At 43.8% G+C, this 16,623-nt stretch overlaps 2 pseudogenes; one reads left to right on the plus strand and one right to left on the minus strand.

Moving 5' to 3' along the window:
- The first annotated feature begins 5,018 nt into the window (after window positions 1-5,018).
- Window positions 5,019-7,776, plus strand: LOC109782677 (uncharacterized; annotated as a pseudogene).
- A 393-nt stretch (window positions 7,777-8,169) lies between these two features.
- On the minus strand, window positions 8,170-12,258 carry LOC109782678 (benzoate O-methyltransferase-like; annotated as a pseudogene).
- Window positions 12,259-16,623: the final 4,365 nt, after the last annotated feature.

The following is a 16,623-nucleotide window of genomic DNA, read 5'->3' on the forward strand; positions in this document are numbered from 1 at the left end:
GGCAGTCAGCTGGTGCAGTTGCAAGCAAAGCGTCGTGGCGAGATCTACATGTGAAGCGGAGTACATGGCAGCCTCGGAGGCAGCACATGAAGCAATCTGGATGAAGGAGTTCATTGCCGACCTAGGAGTTATTCCCAATGCATCGGGGCCGATGACTCTCTTCTGTGACAACACTGGAGCTATTGCCCTTGCCAAGGAGCCTAGGTTTCACAAGAAGACCAGGCACATCAAGCATCGCTTCAACTCCATTCATGAAAATGTTCAAAATGGAGACATAGATATTTGTAAAGTACATACGGATTTGAATGTCGCAGATCCGTTGACTAAACCTCTTCCACGGGCAAAACATGATCAACACCAGAACTCTATGGGTGTATGATTCATCACAATGTAACTAGATTATTGACTCTAGTGCAAGTGGGAGACTGTTGGAAATATGCCCTAGAGGCAATAATAAAAATGGTTATTATTATATTTCCTTGTTCATGATAATTGTCTATTGTTCATGCTATAATTGTGTTATCCGGAAATCGTAATACATGTGTGAACACATAGACCATAACATGTCCCTAGTGAGCCTCTAGTTGACTAGCTCGTTGATCAATAGATGGTTACGGTTTCCTGACCATGGACATTGGATGTCATTGATAACGGGATCACATCATTAGGAGAATGATGTGATGGACAAGACCCAATCCTAAGCATAGCACTAGATCGTGTAGTTCGTTTGCTGAGGCTTTTCTAATGTCATGTATCATTTCCTTAGACCATGAGATCGTGCAACTCCCAGATACCGTAGGAATGCTTTGGGTGTACCAAACGTCACAACGTAACTGGGTGGCCATAAAGGTGCACTACAGGTATCTCCGAAAGTGTCTGTTGGGTTGGCACAGATCGAGACTGGGATTTGTCACTCCGTATGACGGAGAGGTATCTCTGGGCCCACTCGGTAATGCATCATCATAATGAGCTCAATGTGACCAAGTGATTGGTCACGGGATCATGCATTACGGTACGAGTAAAGTGACCTGTCGGTAACGAGATTGAACGAGGTATTGGGATACCGACGATCGAATCTCGGGCAAGTAACGTACCGATTGACAAAGGGAATTGTATACGGGATTACATGAATCCTCGACATCGTGGTTCATCCGATGAGATCATCGAGGAGCATGTGGGAGCCAACATGGGTATCCAGATCCCGCTGTTGGTTATTGACCGGAGAGTCGTCTCGGTCATGTCTGCGTGTCTCCCGAACCCGTAGGGTCTACACACTTAAGGTTCGGTGACGCTAGGGTTGTAGAGATATTAGTATGCGGTAACCCTAAAGTTGTTCGGAGTCCCGGATGAGATCCCGGACATCACGAGGAGTTCCGGAATGGTCCGGAGGTAAAGATTTGTATATAGAAAGTCCAGTTTCGGCCACCGGGAAAGTTTCGGGGGTCACCGGTATTGTACCGGGACCACCGGAAGGGTCCCGGGGGTCCACCAGGTGGGGCCACCTATCCCGGAGGGCCTCATGGGCTGAAGTGGGAAGGGAACTAGCCCCTGGTGGGCTGGTGCGCCCCCCATGGGCCTCCCCCTGCGCCTAGGGTTGGAAACCCTGGGGGTGGGGGGCGCCCCACCTGACTTGGGGGGCAAGTTCCCCCCTTGGCCGCCGCCCCCCCTTGAGATGGGATCTCCAGGGGCCGGCGCCCCCCAGGGCCCCTATATAAAGGGGGGAGGGAGGGCTGCGCACCTAAGCCCCTGGCGCCTCCCTCTCCCCCCCGTAACACCTCTCCCTCTCGCTGAGCTTGGCGAAGCCCTGCCAAGATCCCCGCTGCTTCCACCACCACGCCGTCGTGCTGCTGGATCTCCATCAACCTCTCCTTCCCCCTTGCTGGATCAAGAAGTAGGAGACGTCTCTCCCAACTGTACGTGTGTTGAACGCGGAGGTGCCGTCCGTTCGGCGCTAGGATCATCGGTGATTTGGATCACGACGAGTACGACTCCATCAACCCCGTTCTCTTGAACGCTTCCGCTCGCGATCTACAAGGGTATGTAGATGCACTCCTTCCCTCTCGTTGCTAGTAAACTCCATAGATTGATCTTGGTGATGCGTAGAAAATTTTAAATTTCTGCTACGATCCCCTACACTTTGAACCCTCACCCGAACTCATATTCAAGGTTGGCCGTAGTCATAATGCGACTCCTCGAACTTGACCCCAGAGCCACTTGGAGCTAATAAAAGAGGTCCAAGATCCCTAGTGCCCTAATTTGGATGATGTATGGTCCGGAGGCACATACTCTTCGCCGTGAATGCCAGGTTCTTGGTGCGTCCCAAACCGCTTCTCTTTGCAAGTTTGGTTTATCTCCCCTTTTTGGCAGCGATGGTTAATATGGTGTGGTGTTGTGCTGCTGCACAAAGCGTCTTCTCCGCTCATTGGGGATCGGTGGTTATATTTCTTTGTTGATATCCACATGGACTGTTCGGTGCATTTGGTGGTTCATTTTTTCTTCATCTTCTGTGACCTTGACGATCAGTTTAATGGGTGTTTCGTGCCTTCATATATGGATTTTATCAACTTTTTCTTAACAGATTGGATGAATCTATTCCTCTCATGAGAAAGGTTTCTTTTTAAAATAGATCAAAAGTAAATGGAAATTGACTTTTGGGTTGGGCTTGCAAAAGCCTGCCCTTCAATTGCCAAGCCTAAGCCCAGCACAAGACCAAAAATTATGCCCCCTAGCCCAGCCCTACTAAAATCAGATTTGTCTAAAAAAACTAAAATCAGACCGAAATCCCAAATTGGAAGTGGGAGTCACAACAGTTATGGTACTTGGTATGCAAATTTTCGGACCAAGCCTACATGGGTGATAACCAGCCACCGTGAGTGTTGGTAGAATGATAGTATTGAATTTGTAACTACTCTTTGTCGGCTACTTGGAGTACAAGCGCTTCTTCCTCTGCATTGACTTGTAGCGGGGTTTCTCAACATTTTATATGTTTCGTGTCTATCGGCTCTAATCTGCTTGTGATAAGATTTTTTTTTTCAACTTGTGATAAGAAATGTTGGAGTGCAATTATAGCTGACTAATGTTAAAAAAGGTAGTGATCAAGGCAAAGAAATCGGGGTAGTGTCGCCTTACGGAAGGTGTGTCCAGAAAAAAGACTTGTTTTACTACTTGCTTTCCAAGAAGGTGTTTCATTACGTTAAAAAAGGTGTTTCATTAGTATATTTAAAGTGTACTACTACTTCTCTTAAGTTTGACTTGATAAAAAAGCCAACTATGGGTCCAAAGTCAACAAAAGGAGAGTTGGTAGAGGCGTGCACCGTTGCACGTAGCAATCAACGAAAAATGGTTAGTCACTACAGGTATGAGGTGTGCTTTTAACTTTTACAAGATGATGCTTCACATTTTGCAGTAGGGATCGTGTTAAAACAAATGCATTAATAGATGACTAATATTAATTAAAACTAATGGAAAGCAAATGCAAGAGTGTTTTTATTTTACATTTTAAAGATAATAAACCCTAAGAAGTATGCCACAAAATGATGTATACAAAGAGAAAAAAAGACATGATTGACTTGATGAAGTGCCGATTTGAATTGATAGATTAATGCGGAAATGTAAATGAATAAATGCATTACTTGAAGAAAAAAAGGCATGTACGACTTGGGGTGGGAAAGTTTGGATGGATAAATTAATGTAAAAAAGTAATTGATGAGCACATGGATGACTTGTTGATGCCACACAATTTCGACCGGACGACTGTAAATAATTGAGGTGATGTGAAAGCGCAAATATATAAAGAAATTTAATAGTGGAGTTCTATTTAGATATAGAAAATTCATGTTACCCTTGTTTTTGTATATTCTTATACCCATGTTTGTTAGTAACGCCTAAAGACATATAGTATAATCTCAACGATGCTAATGCCACAAAGGATGATTGTTGAGTTGGAAGAGAGACATAGAAAAAAAAAGGTTTGCCTTCTCTTAGCTAAAAGATAATATATTAAAATAAAAGATATGTCATTTCTGCAATTGCAGGAGGTGTTTTCTCTTAGTTACATTTTTTGTTTCAATTTCGATCACCCCATGATTAACGACACCTAGAAAGGAATTGCTAGAGATAATAATACTAACATACAATCCATTGTATATTATCATTTTAATATTATCAAGATGAGATGGAGAGCATTTTTTTAATCAAACACTATATGTCTTAAAGGAGGCACACCGTCTATCATGTATAAGAAAATCGTTGTTTATTTCTCTTAATAAAATGGACATCGCCCCTAAGAGAAGCATCATCAATAATGATATGCAAACATAGAGAATCCGAGTCGGAGAATACGAAATCGACTTGATCTGATTCATAAGATGGATGAAAATAGGATGCATTGTATGTCGATATCCTACGAATGCCATCGTTTCTTTTAGAGAATTTGTCAAGTCCTTCCTCCATTTGAGACAAGCAGTTAACGATTGCTTCTAAATTCCTTTTAGCCAGTTGTTTGTATGTAAAAAGAAGCAATTTGAGAACTAACCTATGATTGGATGGTGAGGAGGGTGTTTGTACCCTCAGCCCACCCCACCAAGGATCAAATCATAGATTTGTCATCTATGTGTCTTATAAAGACGTAATATTCTTTTAATGTGATAAGATGTTTTCATCGATACCCAGTGTTCATGGTGTCTTCACCAATCTCAAGGTCTGTTGACTTAATCTCACACAGGTGCTCATATGGGTAAGATATGCACGCATGTCTTCATATATATAAATGTATGTGCATGTATGTGATGTCTACGGTTGTATTGTCTTTCCTAAGAAAAATAAGGTGTAATTTTACACAAACATGTTGTTTGACAAAACAAATAAGAAGGGCGCCTCGTCACTCGTTTACTCACTGCCGTCCACGTCACTCGTTCTGCACGGCCGCGGCTACAAAAGAACTCGCCGCCTCCGATCTTTGTGCAAACAGCCGCACACCACCTGCTCGATCAATTACCCCGCGCCCCCGCTCACCTCCGCCCCTGCCGATGAGCTTTCTCGCCGGGCGCCTCGCTGCACAGGAGGGTGCATACTTCCTCAGGAGTCCAGGAACGCCGCCGGCCGCCTCGCGCAGAAGCTCCCCGCGTCCGAACATGGGCCCAGGCCGGCACCCCCGGCTCCCTCGCCCGACGTGCTCCCAGAGATCCTCCGCCACACCATGCCTTTAAGGCCCACGCTGCCTCCGCCCAACTCAACCCTGTACGGTCCCACCCGCTGGGCCCTCCCATCGGGCGGCGCCGAGGCTGCCGGCGTGTCCCCCGACGTGCTCAACCCGCTCCGGTCGTACGTCGCGCTGCCGCAGGCCACCTTCGGCCTCGGCCCCAAAAGGTGCGCCTCTGGCGCCTTCGGTATTGATCTAATGTTTTCACTCAAGGTAGTTTTGAACTCGGGCGCTCTTACTATGTGTATGCGTCACTAGATAGTTCATCGATTTTTTAACGTGTGCAGAAGCACTCGTCGTACTAGTGGGTTGGAGAACTCACCTTGATACTAGAGGAAGGGATTATGTGATAAAACTTCCACACGGATTAAGATTAAACTTTGCAACGTTTGATCAACACTTAGTTCTACAATATATAGATTTAGTGATGAATGGTACCATTTGATTCATCGAGGGGGTACTACTTCTGAAATTTAAAAAGATGATCGACTCTCAGATGAAGAACGGATGCTTTGGATTGTAGCGTCAGAATTTAGAACGGTGGAAGGTTGCATAGATTTTCTATTTAAAGCTGCTTGCATAGCATGTTCTATGTTCTTAGCCCCTCAGCCATTCGTGAGGTAATTAAGTTAATACTGTAAAACATAACTGGTGATTCATTTTCATTTTTTTCTAGGTTTCATGTGGATTTATTTACAGATGGGAACTTCCAACTGATAGGCCTTACTATTCATCATCAAGCACCAATGAGCGGCGGCATGATATGAATCCTCCTGCCATGGACCCTGAGAAGTTGAAGGCCGTAATTGCTAGATACTCACAGGGTATGTAACTTGCCAGAGATTTTTGTGTTGTACTAGTGCCGTTAAAGACATGTTGTTCTCACCTTTCATGGATGCAGTTGGAAAGGCGCTCCTTAGAATTGCTGGGACTATATTGGTGATTGGAGAAGCAACAGCTGAGCTGTTGTATTCGGCGAATAAGCTTCAGTTGCATTCTGTAAGTCATGGGACTAGCTCTAGACTAAAAAAATATAAAACAGTAAATATACTTTTGATGTATGGACAAAAGTATACTTTCCACCTTCAAGAAAAGGAAAATATGCCATATTAGATTGCATATACAAATTCTAGGTTGCTTGGTTGCAGCGTGAACTTTACCTGTCTTGTTTGAGATTTATGATTTGTATTTGAGTTTTGTAATTTTATTGTCCGCCTGTCTTCAGTTTTTCATTGGTTATAATTCCAGAAAAATGTGGTCTTCAATTGTTTACTGTTATGCTGTTTATAATATCTCATTGTTCTTAATTAATCACAGTATTTTAGTCATTGGCATAGTTGTCCAAGAAAGCTCTGCCCACACTTCTCTTCCTGACCATGGGCCATATGTCATCATTGTTCACACTCTGACGAAGCAGAGATTTCTTTAACATTACTTGCTTGCCAGTTGCGACCATATGATAAATGAAAAAAAAAAGCTCAAGTGATGTGGGTTTAGATCTAGTTTGGTGATATCTAAGAGATCAGAATTAGCATTGCATGCAATGAACTAACCACTGCATGTCATGTTTGGTAGTCTCAAGTCATTGAAAGCATGCATGGCCCACATCTCTTATTGGTTGATATGTCACAAAACAAGAAACGAGGAGGGAGTTAATGTACCGTGCCTAAGTATTTTGGGATTATTTGGTTTTCGTAAGGTGACTTACACACCTAGACGGAGGGAGTAGTTTTTCTTAAGATGCAACGACATGATATATATAAATGTTTTTGTTCGACCTGCTCCATCTCACAACGTTCAAACAATCAAGATAACAATGCAATCTAGTAGCCACGAGACATGATTTGTGGTGATTCAATATGATAGGATGTCATGTATTTGATGTGATCATGTGAGCATCCTTTTAAAAGACAATGAGCAAGAAAAGAGATGGAAGTCATGACATCTAGTTGGCAAATATCCTCTCTAAAACAACACGGATATCCCCTTTCAGGTCGACGATGTCAGAGCTAAAGGAAAAGAACATGCTGACATGGTCAAAGTACAACTAGCTCCACTAAGGAAATGGGTAACAAAACTGCGGAACCTTCCTGCGTTTGACTTTGAGGCGATTCTATTTGAGCGTTGATCTAACTCTAGTTTCTTCTGATTCCTGTTACAAAATTGATATGTAATTTCCACATACTGAAATTGTAGGCTGAAGACACATCCCGGAAATGGCATTACAAAGGCAACAAAGAGTCCAAGGAGAAGCCTATCCTTGATAGAGAGCGTTCAAGAGTACTTAGTGCTAATGCGCGTCTGAATTGATCAATACATACAACTGGCAGTTGTTGTTGTTGTTGTTGTTGTTGTTGTTGTTGTTCCTCACTTGTTTTACGTGTTTACCTTGTCTATATGCGCAGTGTAAGATTACAAGGAAGCAAACCCATGTACATGTATTACCCATATATTGAATAAAGCTCATACCCTTTGATGTGGGAAGCCGGCCTATAGCTCTATGAGGAAAAGTATGAGGTTACTAGAGTTACGTGAAAATATCAGAGATAATTTGCCATGCTACTGAAGAGAAGCCGTACAATAACTATGAGGTTACTGGAGTTACGTGAAAATATCAGAGATAATTATTATTTTTATTTGGGAATATTGACAAGGGCATTGCCAAATCAAGCGAGTGTAACTATAAATAGTAATTGCTTTGTTTCCCAGAAGAAAAGACTGACCTTTTCTTGAACCGTTGGGGTGACCACCTAAATTGATCACATTCAGACAGTAAGGAAAACCGGATCGAAAACCTTGGTCCCTTCCATGAGGAAAACCGGGTCGAAGACCATATAGGCCAAGGGGCAATAAATTCTGCCAAAGCAATAATAAGGGTAACACAAAAACACCACAAACATATTTACAACACAATGCAGAAAACCAACTACTAGAGGACAGGTGGATGGAGTAGCAGAACAGATTAATGATGTACTCCCTCTGTAAAGAAATATTAGAGCGTTAATGATCTAAACATTTAGTGATCTAAATGCTCTTATATTTATCTACGAAGGGAGTAATAGTATTGACTTTAGAACATGACTCCATCTGCACAAGCAAAGTGGAGTTAATTACTTCGGATCCCCTGCTCCATCTGCAAGATGAAGATAAGGCCTCAGTTTGCAGAGCACACACTCAAGGACCTGCCCTGCTATATTTTCTTCAAGGCAAGGACGACGACGGTGAACTTGGTCTTCTCCTTCTTGAGGTGCCCGGCGACGCGACATGTGTACTCCTCAAACAGCGCGTCGAGTATGTCTTCTCCGAAATGGCTCGCGACCAGGGATTCCATAACCGATCTGATGCACTTGGCAGCGTTGACGCTGCTGCAGGCGCTGTCGAGCACGCCGTTGCCTTCCGAGTCGTCCTAGGGGTCCCAGTTCTGCTCGAACAGCTTGATGTGAGCTATCTCGAAGGCGCCGCTTTCCTTCACCAATGCCGTCACTTCGCCGACCGACGGCCCATAGGCCGGTAAATTGAAGGAGCTTACTTTCTCCTCCTCCACAAGGCCCTATATGCATTATGACTTTATGAGCAAACTGATTTAAATTCACTTGCTGTAAAACTGAATGTTAATTAGGAATTAGTATAATTTGATATGCTCTACTCTTATTTACCTCCACAACAAGAGACTGTAGAGACTGCGAAAGCAAGCCAAAGAGATGGTTGAGATCTCCACTATATACATCCTCGTCCTTTCTCCCAAGAAATGTTAGCACCATTTGACCGTCGAACGCAAGTTCTTCGTGGCGAAGCCTCAGGAACAGAGAGAAATCCTTCCTGAACTGCTCTTGGAATAGCTTCACCACCGACGGTGGGGTATTTTTGGCGATGTACATGTTCTCTCCATTTAGATACACTTCTCGTTTGCCCTCAAGACCCTCCGGCACCTATGTACACACATGTCAACACGAGTAGAATTTCATAGGTATCAAATGATGTATCTCTCGGTGACTCGGACTTATTTTAAGTTTAATAAAATTTAGTGTGCATCGTATGATGCAGAGGCTGGGGTTATCCCCTTTTCAAAAGAAAAAACACTTGTGTATTTCAAGGTACCTGAGAGCGCCAATGCAGGCAGTAGGAGGAGTGGAAGAGATGAACACTTTGACGAGGAAAAAGCCTGACGTAGTACGAGTCTGGCAGCCCGGAAACGTAATACGGAGGTAGCGTATCTCCATTCCGATCCATTTCAGCTGACCTCTTGAACTGTTCGAGTGACCGAAAGAGCTGGTTGAAGTCGTTTCCTGGCAGGTCATTCAGGAAGAACTGAACCTCCACATGATCACCCTGGCACCGAGCCTACTGCTATGTTCAGCTATGGCATTGATCACATTTGAGACGAAGACCAACGCGTTTGGTCCTGAGGAACAACCGAGATCGGCGACAACCATAGTTTGGGGGAGAAGAGCCGTGTACACTTCTTTTACAGACTTCTCAGTGACCGGCATTGTCTCTGAAATAACAATCACCTGGCACCACACCCACACATTTTAGTACAGTACTTGAAATGACTTCTGGTGAGTAAAAGGTAAATAGTTTGTTCAACTTTAAAGGCTCAAATTCTGATGGGAGTATGTGTTCCCTTTAGTTTTATCTATTTAGAAGCGCCGCTACAATATGTTTTTAACAATTAAAGAGTTCCCAATTTCTTCCGTGTTATTCACTTGGGTACACAATGGATTCGATGCATGGCCTTTGCTTCAGAACTGTGTCCTGCAATATTTATTACTCCCTCCGTCCAGGCGCATAGGATTTTTTTAGACTAGTCATAGTGGGAGTAACTTAGCTAGTAACATAGCGCACTTCGAGAAAATTCTGCTTATATGGCAAGTAATTAATGAGAGATGGTAACATAATATGTTACTGTAACATAGCGCTTTTCAAGACAAGATGAGTCTACGAGTTAATAAATGAAACCATCTATATTACTTCTATTATGTTATTTTGCATTATGAAGGTAGTAACTTAGACTAGTCTCATATGCATGACACTAGTCTAAGTTACTCCCCACTATGACCAGCCTTATGAGCTGCACCACGACCAAGATGCACGAACATAGGCCAGCGTTATGTTTGATATTGTGGAAACGAGCTTATGGCATGCCCTAAGGCTGTGTTTGGTTTGTATCACCAGGTGGAATGTAATGGGTCTGACCTGCACCCAGGACTCATTCGCGTGTTTGGTTGGGTCGAGGAAGGAGAACCAACTCGTTCCCAAAAACCGAATACTCGCTTGATATGCGGAATCCACTCGTACCTCCAAATCGAAGGAACGCCACCGAACGGGTCACTCGCCCTCGTGCATGTGGATGAAAGGTTTGAGGTTTGCGTGCGTGGAAAGGGTAGCCGAGAAGTTAAGGAGTCTGCATGGGAAGCCAAAAGGCTATGTGGGTTAGAGGGATATTACAACCTCCCTTCCTGTTTATAGGACTTATCTTAAAGTTTTATTTTTTTTCATTTTATAAGTCACAATAGTATGGCTCTTCATTACATGTTCAGATTTTAAGATGCATTAAATCGCCGCATGCAATGATTAAGGCTGGTCACAATGGGCATGAACATAAGCTAGTAACCTACACAGTTTCCTAGACTATGTTACTACCTCCATAGTGGGTAGGAACATGTATGTAGTGTCATGCAGTGGTGTATTTATTAGGATATAGACTCATTGTTTCTTGGAGTGTGTGATGTTCCGGTAACTTAGCTAGTTACCACAAGCACCTCTCTCTTCATTAAATATGTGCCACATAAGCAAACTTGTATTGGAGTGTGTGATGTTACTCCTAAGTTCCTGCCCATTGTAACCAGCCTAAGAGAAAACTCACAAATGAATGTAATTTTCTGGTCATGCATGCATTGCAGTTAATGCATTTGTAAACACGTTTTTAAAGAAAAACAAGTGCATTAATTGTATACTTTCGTAAAGTACAAAAATTATCCACCACTCACTATTTACCTTGGTTAATGAGATTTTGAAATTGAGCCATATAAACCGAAAGGGAAGAAGTAATTACAATCATGATCGATACTTTTGGAGAACCTAGTTTCAATTAGGCACCCTGGACAGAGGGAGTACCTTCTCACAAAAAAATCAATTACAAATTGCCTTTGCCCGACAGGTTGTTCGTTTATCTTCCTTGCGTGATTGAATATTTTGTAATAAGTTACAGATGTGTGCATCAATCGATGAGGAGGTAGGGGTTATTCCCAAGTGTCATAATACCTATGTTATCCCCACTTAAATATGTGTTCCTAGTATAAGATAATATGCAACATTTGCCACAAATACAATCAGAAGGAAAAGCAACAATGAAATTCGAATGGAAGCCCTTGTATTCTAAATAATGCATGAAAACTTATGCTATATGAAAGAAATAGACAGAGTAGTAAAAGGTAATAGTTATAGCATATAATTCCATTACTCCTGATATGATTGTAATATTGCTCGTGCGGGAATGATAAAAAATCTCAACATGATGCAAGGTAAATTTAAGTTACTAGATAATTTTCCGTGCATTGCAACGCGGACTTACATTTTCTAGTTGGCTAGCCCGTGATTTACGTGTCTATATTAGTGTGATTGTGTAAAAGAATAAGATTTTATTTGCTAAACCCTTACTGTATTTGGCAATCACCTATAGATTTACCCAAGAAATGGTAAGTCAATAAGAGACGCAAAAGTTTATGTGGTTTTCAGGAAAACCGGTGTGAAACTCAGAGATAAGAAGAAAAGAAACAGAACAGAAAGGAAGATGGGAGATACGTAAGGCTGGATGAAGGACGGGCGGACAACGGAACTTTACGTTCTTTTCAAATAGGAGAGATAGCAATTTCTTAACTTTTAATGTAACCTTGGCTGCAAGTAGAGAAATGCTATGCGTAAAGGATATCTGTGCATGGTAAAAAATAAGATGGAAACTTACTGGTCGCCTAGAATTCTTGGCGTAGCTACTTTCTCCTCCCCCTTTGGACATATAAAAATCACGTTCCATATTCATTATCTAGTTTCTGATGTTGTCAACAGATCCTTCACTGTGTTCCGTGATCTCTTTACGCGAGGTGCCACTAATTTATAGGAGCAGGCAAACGACCCCCCCCCCCCCCCCCCCCCCCCCCCCCTAGCCGGGATACTATATGTTGTCCACACAATGCGTGATGCTTTTTGGTGGCAACAAGGAGATTATCTAAAGAACATGTGGCTTTGGTCTTTGATTGGCGATCTCATTCTCTCATCTAAGGTAGTAGACTTTTCCAACTCCCATGTGTTGAGTCGGAGATGGACCATGCATGTTCCAATCGTTATTCATTCTAGGATTGCTAACAATTATATGGGTTTTTTTTTTTTCCTTTATAAAGCCTCCAGCTCTGTTGCCTGCAGTATTCTTATCCCCAAACCATCGGTTGGCATTCCCAAGTGAACTGTGCAAGGTGGGCGATAGTTTTGTATTTCAGTGTTGGTCCAACTCTGGTTTCTTCTGATTCGCACTGCAAAATTGGCCTGGCTCCACGTTCTGAAAATGTAGCTTTTCATATCCGGAAAATGACATTTTGGAAGGCGTCAATAAATTCGACGAGAAGTCTGGCCTTGTTAGGCCGACATTGCCGCAAAGATGCGTGCTTAAGAGCATCTTCAACAGCCACACGTAAAAAAGCGTTTGCAGCGTGCTGTTCGTGAGATTTTGCACGGCGCGGAGCTGCGCGGAGCGCTTGCTCCAGCGGCCGTTGCAAAGTTTACCGCGCGCGAGCCACTCCAGCAGCCGCTGCAAAAAACTGCGCATGCGCTCTCGTACAAACAACATATGCACTCCAAACACAACCAAGAAGATCAAACACAAACAAAATAAATCAACAATAAATAGTTCAATTTTATTATTACAACTCAAACAAATAGTTTATCTTGCAACAGAACAAATAGTTCAACAATACAACATCAAACGCACAAATCATGATGCTCTTTGTCGGCCATTCCATGCCCACCACTCCTCGATGTGATCCTTCTGAAGATCATCATGCGTTTTGGCACGTCGATCGAATGGCATGATAGGAGGCAACAAAGCGGGCCACCCTGGCAGCCCTCCGCCGCACTCGCACGGGATGTCCCAAGAGCTCATACTGAGAGTAGTCTAAATCTTGTCCATGCTCATTCTCGATGATCATGTTGTGCATGATCACACAAGCGTGCATGATGCACCAAAGCATCTTTTGATCCCAAAATCTAGCCGGTCCTCTCACAAAAGCTCTCTCCACATATTTTCTAACCGCCGCTTGAGCATTGTGGAAATCAAGATTTTTCTTACCTTCCGGCTTTTTCAACGGCTTCACAAATTTTTGCCACTTTGGGTAGATGCCATCCGCAAGATAGTAGCCATAGTTGTATGTATGGCCATTTGCTACAAACTGCACCGGTGGTAGTTCACCATTTGCAATCTTATTCATCAGTGGTGACCGATTAACAAAGTTGATGTCATTCAAAAATCCAGGCATTGCAAAAAAAACATGCCAAATCCAAGTCTCTTGATCGACCACCGCTTCAAGGATTATAGTGGAACCCTTTTTTTTGGCCGTGGAATTGCCCATGCCATGCCTTAGGACAATTCTTCCAACTCCAGTGCATGCAATCTATCGAGCCAAGCATACCCGGGAAGCCGCGAGCTTTGTTCATCTTCAATAGCCTTGCGGCGTCTTCAGCATTGGAAGATCTCAAATAATCCTGGCCAAACACTTGCACAATTCCGACTGCAAAGCGCTTGACCCACATGATGGCTTGACTCTCACCCATGGCCAAGTGGTCATCAACTAGATCAGCGGGAATACCATATGCCAACATACGCAAAGCGGCTGTCATCTTATGAAAGGTGCTATGCCCGAGCTCTCCGGCAACATTCCTCCTTTGCTGAAAAAACCGGTCATGGCTCGCTAGTTTCTCTGCAATGCGCCTGAACAACTCGATGCTCATCCTAAACCGGCGCCGGAAGTACGACTCGAGGTACATGGGATTATCCGCAAAATAGTGCCTCATCAATCTGTTGTGGGCATCGATCATATCCCTCCAAATTTTCTGCCGACCCATAACCGAACCACCGTGCTTTGGTTTTTTATTGATGTGCATAGCTAGGATCATTGCAAGATCCTCCTCCTCTTCAATATCAAATTCTTCTTCGCAAGAATCATATGATGAACTCATCTACAATGTTCAATTTAAACTAGGCTATAAAAACTACAAACAACATGCACCAAATTCATGTAAAAAATGTGAAGTTGAAGCAATACATACCTTGCAAGCATTTTGTCGAACGGCAGTGGGCGCCGAGCGGCAGTGGGCGGCCGGGTGCTGTTCGTCGGAGGAATGGCGCTCGCGAGGGGCGGCGACGACTGGAGGGAGAAGGAGGAAGCGGCGGTGGCGTGGGGATAGGCCGGGGAAGCGGCGGAATAGTCGCCGGAACAAATGGGGTGGTGCGGGCGGCGGCGGCAGCGCCTGGGTCGGGGTAGGTGGAAGTCGCGAGCGGGCGTTCTAGTGTGCGGAGTGTGGTAGCGGCCACTGCAAATAAATAGCGCGCGATGGCGTTTCGGACCGCGCACTGAACTCTTTATGCCATGCGCGGTTATTGCGCCTCCCCTGGAGCTCACTTAGCGATTACGCGCGCGCTAAAAACCATAAATTTCCAGCACGGCGCTTATATAGCACGGCTGTTGGAGATGCTCTAAAGATGAAACCGTTTATTTTGCCACATTACACTCATCCGGTGCTTAGAAAAGAATTTAGGTGTTTGGACAGCCTCCACGGTGCTTGAGAATGTAACCACTTTTTCTAGGTACTCGAGGTAGTGCTCTCGATGCTTCTTTGTATATTGTTCATGCAACGCTCTCCTTTTAGGCGATCTTCTTTGCCGACCTTCAAATCGGACGCCGTATCTGTTCGTGGGTCAGTGAGGACCGATCCGCCTAAAGTGACGCGAAAGCTGGTCATCCAAAACTAACTACAAAACTTTTGCCTGCCTTTTTTTCAAGTCCCCAAGCTCAAAATGACCGTATATCAAATCATAGTTCTAATTGAAATATCACAATCAAACAAAGTTTTCAAATAAACGTAGTTCAAACTTGAAATCAACTAGTCCATATGTTCTAGTTGTCCCTTTAACATCCCACATGTGCTCAATCAAATCTTCCTTGAGTTACTCATGAGTTGCTCGATACCGAATTTGTTGATGCATTTGAAAAAACTCATGGTGAACTTCTTAACATGGCCCTGATATTGCCTTTGTAGAGATTCTGGACAAGTCTTCCATCGCCAATGCATGTAGCCAAGAGATCCCAGGAAATCTGGCCACTGTCTTGCTTCGGACATTAGCAAGAGCCTCTCGGCACTAGTAGAAAATAGGGCTTTGGTCCAGGCCAGATAAGAGCATTAATCTCGGTTCTCTTACGAACTGGGACCAATGGGTGCATCAGTCCGGTTCATGAGGCTAGGGCGCCGGCCGGGCCTCGGGGGCCATAGGTCCCGGTTCGTCTGACCCCTTTGGTCCCGGTTCCAAACACGAATCGGGACCAAAGGGCCTCGCTCCTGGCGCAACCCCTTTAGTCCCGGTTGGTGGCTGGAACCGAGACCAAAGAGCGGGCTACTGTCCCGGTTCTAGCCACCAACCGGGACTACAGAGATGCCTATATATACCCTCGCCTTGCCCACCCTCTCCTCTGTTTTTGGCCGTGTGGGAGGTGTGTGCATGTGCTGCTCTGTTCTCCTTCTATGCATGCACATGAGGTGTTCGATGAAATGCTCGAGCCACACTTAAGCTTTCTCCTCTCCAAGCTCGACCTCCAAGCTTCATTTTCCCCAAGATTTGTCTAGGTTTGGCGGTTCGTCCCGTCCCGCCGCCATCCTCACCGTCGTCGATCGCCCACGCCAATCTCGTCGCCGACACCACCGTGGTGAGCCTTTTGTTCTTATCTTCTTTTTAAAAGAAAACAAATTCTTACTTGTATGATTTAGGTAGATGCTTGTATAATTTTCTTACTTTTATTATTGTTTGTTATTACATAGTGCCATGGTTTTGGTATCCGACCCCGTCGGCGCTCGTCTTGTATATGATTTAGATGTGGTATATTATCTTTTATTATTATTAGTTTCATTTAGTGTTTATGACAATTATGCCGACCAACGTGACATAGATGTTTTTATCTAGGAGGTATGTGAACCAGAAATTCCAACCGACCCTCTTGTCGAGAGTTAAATTAGTTGAAAAAGAAAACAATTACTTGAAGAAACAATTGAAAAGAATTGAGGAGGAGAAGATGGAACTAGAGTTGCATGTTGCGGATGTCGTCCATGATCACAAGATCAAGATGGATGCAATGCGCTTGAAGATTAGAAAGATTAGAAAATAT

Source organism: Aegilops tauschii, chromosome 7, assembly GCF_002575655.3.
Source record: "Aegilops tauschii subsp. strangulata cultivar AL8/78 chromosome 7, Aet v6.0, whole genome shotgun sequence".
Classification (NCBI taxonomy): Eukaryota; Viridiplantae; Streptophyta; class Magnoliopsida; order Poales; family Poaceae; genus Aegilops; species Aegilops tauschii.